This window comes from Cucurbita moschata, unplaced genomic scaffold (assembly GCF_002738365.1).
Source record: "Cucurbita moschata cultivar Rifu unplaced genomic scaffold, Cmos_1.0 Cmo_Scf00329, whole genome shotgun sequence".
In the NCBI taxonomy this organism is placed as follows: Eukaryota; Viridiplantae; Streptophyta; class Magnoliopsida; order Cucurbitales; family Cucurbitaceae; genus Cucurbita; species Cucurbita moschata.
Window position 1 is genome coordinate 1 of NW_019268845.1, and position 5,173 is coordinate 5,173.

Here is a 5,173-nt window from a genome sequence, read left to right on the forward strand (position 1 = left end):
TCAAATATGGTTCGTTATTTGATTATTTTCTCTTGAGTGAATTTTAAGTGAAACACATTCTCTACCCAAGTAATTGCAAGATGCAAGCTTCACACTAAGAGGAATCAAAGTCCCAAGTATCAATGTCCTTTAAGTGTAAATTTTTGTTCTCCAGCTCAACATAAATTAAACTTATTTTCAAGAAGATATCTATTTATAAAATCAAAATATCTCAGAGTCACAAAAATAAAAATGAGATATAGATACGAGACATAAATATGATACCAAATAGATATGGTAAATGTTAGGATTAGATTTGATTGAGTTATTTGGATTAGATTTGATCTAGTTATTTGAATTAGATTTGATTTAATCATTCTTCAATTGGATGAGAGATTTCTCCCAATTCTTCTGATCTTTCCAATTTTCTTTTTCTGTTCCTAACCATTTGGTATCAGAGCCATGCCCTAAACTAGTTAAAACTAGAAGTAGCAGTCTTCTAAGTGCGTCATAATAAAAGTATGTCGATGGAGAGTCCACTTGTGCAGTCTGTTGGAGGAAGGAGTCAAGGTCGTGGAAGCTTTAGAGGCAGAGGAAGGGGACGAGGCAAACAAACCTTCAACAAGGCCATAGTGGAGTGCTATAACTGTCACAAGCTAGGACATTTTCAATGGGAATGTCAAGCATGGTTGTAACCGGAAAGGGTAATGTACGGCTGGAAGTGAATGGAAGCATAATGATAATCACAGGAGTGTTCTATGTGCCAGACCTAAGGAACAATTTGTTGAGTAGTGGTAAATTGCAAGCAAAGGGGGTTACCTTTTTATTTCAAAATGGAACATGCAAGGTGTTTCATCTTGAGAGAGGCTTAATCATGGAGACAAAGATGTCTTTGAATCGAATGTTCATATTGCATGCTATATCTCAGCCTATAATAGACACTCAAACTCAATAGAAACTTATGGGGAGAAGTGGTTCAAGGTCTCTGTCATACACTCACCACTCCAATTCCTATCGCCATAGTCAGAGAAGCAGAAGGGACCCAAGTCCTTCCCCCTATCATTCCACTACCCATTCTAGGAGAAGCAGCCGTTCAAGTTTCCTCAGTCGCCAACGCAGAAGTAGGTCTTCCTCGTTATCTCCTTTCCCCAAATCGTTCAGTTCCAGTCCTAGTTGTGCATCCACTTGATCAGAATCATTCCATAGAGAAGCTTAAGAAAGAGGAAGAAGAGAAGAAAAGGCGTGAAGCAGAGTTGAAGAAGTTAGAAGAAGATGTAGTTAGGAGGATGGAAGAACTAATTCAGAAGAAGATGCAGCTAGGAGGATGGAAAAACTAATTCAGAAGAAGGTTGAAGAAAGGCTAAACTCTGAAGAGACTAAATTAGAAATACAGAGGAGAATAGAGGAAGGTCGAACAAAGTTGTTTGATGATGTTGATGTGCAGCTTGACAAAGAGAAAGAAGCCGCTTTAACTACTACAAGACAAAAAGAAGAACAAGCACGAAAGAGAGAGAAGAGCTAGATAAAATGCTGGAAGAGAATAGATGAAGGGTAGAAAAAGCACAGCGACAATTAATTCTGGAGCTGCAGCGGAAGGAAGAAAAACAATATTGTGAGCTCGAGTTGATTCAGAGACAAAAAGAGGAGGCATCTCAGAGAACTAAGCTAGATGATAAGAGTTTGAGTTATGTTGTGCTGGGAGTTAGTGAAGAGTCAAAAGCCTACGGACTCTATGATATAGAAGCGGCAGATGAAAATAATGATATAGAAGCGGCAGATGAAAATACTGCAGAGGAAAATATTTTATCTAGCTCTTTGGCTGAAGCAAGCTCTCCTAGCTCGAATAAGGCGAGGAATAAGAGACCACCAGTCTAGATGAGAGACTATGCAATAGGAGAAGATTTTTGTGAAGATGTTCATGAAGCAGTCTGGATGAGAGACTATGCAATTGAACAAGTTTTTTTTTGTAAAGAAGATGATGAAGCTCAGCCATGTTTACCCCTACTGAACCTGCAAACTTTGTAAACTTTAAAGAAGCATTGAAGAGTGAGAAATGGAGGCAAGCCATGGATCTGGAGCAATAAACAGAAATGACACATGAGAATTGATGAAGTTACCTGGTGGAAGTTTGGTATGAGGTCGTAGATATAAACTGATTACTATTCGTGTTCAGTTTAAGGGAGGGGTTGTTAGGATTAGATTTGATTGAGTTATTTGGATTAGATTTGATCTAGTTATTTGAATTAGATTTGATTTAGTCATTCTTCAATTGGATGAGAGATTTCTCCCAATTCTTCTGATCTTTACAATTTTCTTTTTCTGTTCCTAACAATTTGGTATCAGAGCCATGCCCTAAACTAGTTAAAACTAGAAGTAGCAGTCTTCTAAGTGCGTCATAATAAAAGTATGTTGATGGAGAGTCCACTTGTGCAGTCTGTTGGAGGAATGAGTCAAGGTCGTGGAAGCTTTAGAGGCAGAGGAAGGGGACGAGGCAAACAAACCTTCAACAAGGCCATAGTGGAGTGCTATAACTGTCACAAGCTAGGACATTTTCAATGGGAATGTCAAGCATGGTTGTAACCGGAAAGGGTAATGTACGGCTGGAAGTGAATGGAATCATAATGATAATCACAGGAGTGTTCTATGTGCCAGACCTAAGGAACAATTTGTTGAGTAGTGGTAAATTGCAAGCAAAGGGGGTTACCTTTTTATTTCAAAATGGAACATGCAAGGTGTTTCATCTTGAGAGAGGCTTAATCATGGAGACAAAGATGTCTTTGAATCGAATGTTCATATTGCATGCTATATCTCAGCCTGTAGTAGACACTCAAACTCAATAGAAACTTATGGGGAGAAGTGGTTCAAGGTCTCTGTCATACACTCACCACTCCAATTCCTATCGCCATAGTCAGAGAAGCAGAAGGGACCCAAGTCCTTCCCCCTATCATTCCACTACCCATTCTAGGAGAAGCAGCCGTTCAAGTTCCCTCAGTCGCCAACGCAGAAGTAGGTCTTCCTCGTTATCTCCTTTCCCCAAATCGTTCAGTTCCAGTCCTAGTTGTGCATCCACTTGATCAGAATCATTCCATAGAGAAGCTTAAGAAAGAGGAAGAAGAGAAGAAAAGGCGTGAAGCAGAGTTGAAGAAGTTAGAAGAAGATGTAGTTAGGAGGATGGAAGAACTAATTCAGAAGAAGATGCAGCTAGGAGGATGGAAAAACTAATTCAGAAGAAGGTTGAAGAAAGGCTAAACTCTGAAGAGACTAAATTAGAAATACAGAGGAGAATAGAGGAAGGTCGAACAAAGTTGTTTGATGATGTTGATGTGCAGCTTGACAAAGAGAAAGAAGCCGCTTTAACTACTACAAGACAGAAAGAAGAACAAGCACGAAAGAGAGAGAAGAGCTAGATAAAATGCTGGAAGAGAATAGATGAAGGGTAGAAAAAGCACAGCGACAATTAGTTCTGGAGCTGCAGCGGAAGGAAGAAAAACAATATTGTGAGCTCAAGTTGATTCAGAGACAAAAAGAGGAGGCATCTCAGAGAACTAAGCTAGATGATAAGAGTTTGAGTTATGTTGTGCTGGGAGTTAGTGAAGAGTCAAAAGCCTACGGACTCTATGATATAGAAGCGGCAGATGAAAATAATGATATAGAAGCGGCAGATGAAAATACTGCAGAGGAAAATATTTTATCTAGCTCTTTGGCTGAAGCAAGCTCTCCTAGCTCGAATAAGGCGAGGAATAAGAGACCACCAGTCTAGATGAGAGACTATGCAATAGGAGAAGATTTTTGTGAAGATGTTCATGAAGCAGTCTGGATGAGAGACTATGCAATTGAACAAGTTTTTTTTTGTAAAGAAGATGATGAAGCTCAGCCATGTTTACCCCTACTGAACCTGCAAACTTTGTAAACTTTAAAGAAGCATTGAAGAGTGAGAAATGGAGGCAAGCCATGGATCTGGAGCAATAAACAGAAATGACACATGAGAATTGATGAAGTTACCTGGTGGAAGTTTGGTATGAGGTCGTAGATATAAACTGATTACTATTCGTGTTCAGTTTAAGGGAGGGGTTGTTAGGATTAGATTTGATTGAGTTATTTGGATTAGATTTGATCTAGTTATTTGAATTAGATTTGATTTAGTCATTCTTCAATTGGATGAGAGATTTCTCCCAATTCTTATGATCTTTACGGTTTTCATTTTCTCTTTCTAACAGTAACATGTCATTCTTAAGAAACCTAGGACACCGATGTGACAATGATACATTAATTAAAAAGAATTATTTCAAAAAATTTATCAATTTTATATTAGAGATAAATTTATATAAATAAGTTTATATATTTGTATACTTAAAAAAAAGCTTAATGTACGTTTCACTCTCAAAATATATTCAAAGTCAAGTGTCTGATATGATGGATTATAAATTTGTAATGTATCCATTGTATTAATAAGTGTTCAGTACATGCCCAACATGTGTTAGATTAGTGACAATAAGTTATTCTCATACTTTCTTTACACCCATTTAAAGTAGTTTGAAAACTAGCACGTTGACTAACTACAACTTCAATTTTGTGCTTTAAGGATGTTTTGACCCAAGAGAAATAAAATCCTTTGTAACAACCGGGAAAAACAAGATAAAATAATAAAAATAATAATAATAATAATAATAATAATAGATAAATAAATAAATAAATAACTAATAAAAATATATATATATTAAAAAAAAAAACATTTGTGAACGGATCCCTCCTCGGTTTAGTCTCTCACCACTACTTCCTTAAAAATAAATTTAGGAATAAATCAAGAATTCTTTTCTGGGAAGATTTACCCACAATTTCTTCATTCCTACCAAAACAAATAGAAAAAAAAAACAAAAGGTTTTAACAGATTTTGTTGGGCCGAGAAGATGCATCATTTGAAGAGGTCGGTAGTCGTATGTTAAATCTTCCTCTTATTTTATTAAGTAATATTAATTTTGTTACAATTATTTAGTTTTGAATTAGAGATTAAATGAAAAGAATTTTGTATGAGTTTTAGGAAATGACGACCAATTATATTTTAGATCTCCGGAACTGTTCAGATCTCCTAAATTGTTGCAATGATTTAGGCTGTCAATAAGTTTATATGAATTATAGAAAAAGAACCTAACAAAATGAATCGATTGAATTAAAAGCTAAGAATATAATTATTAAC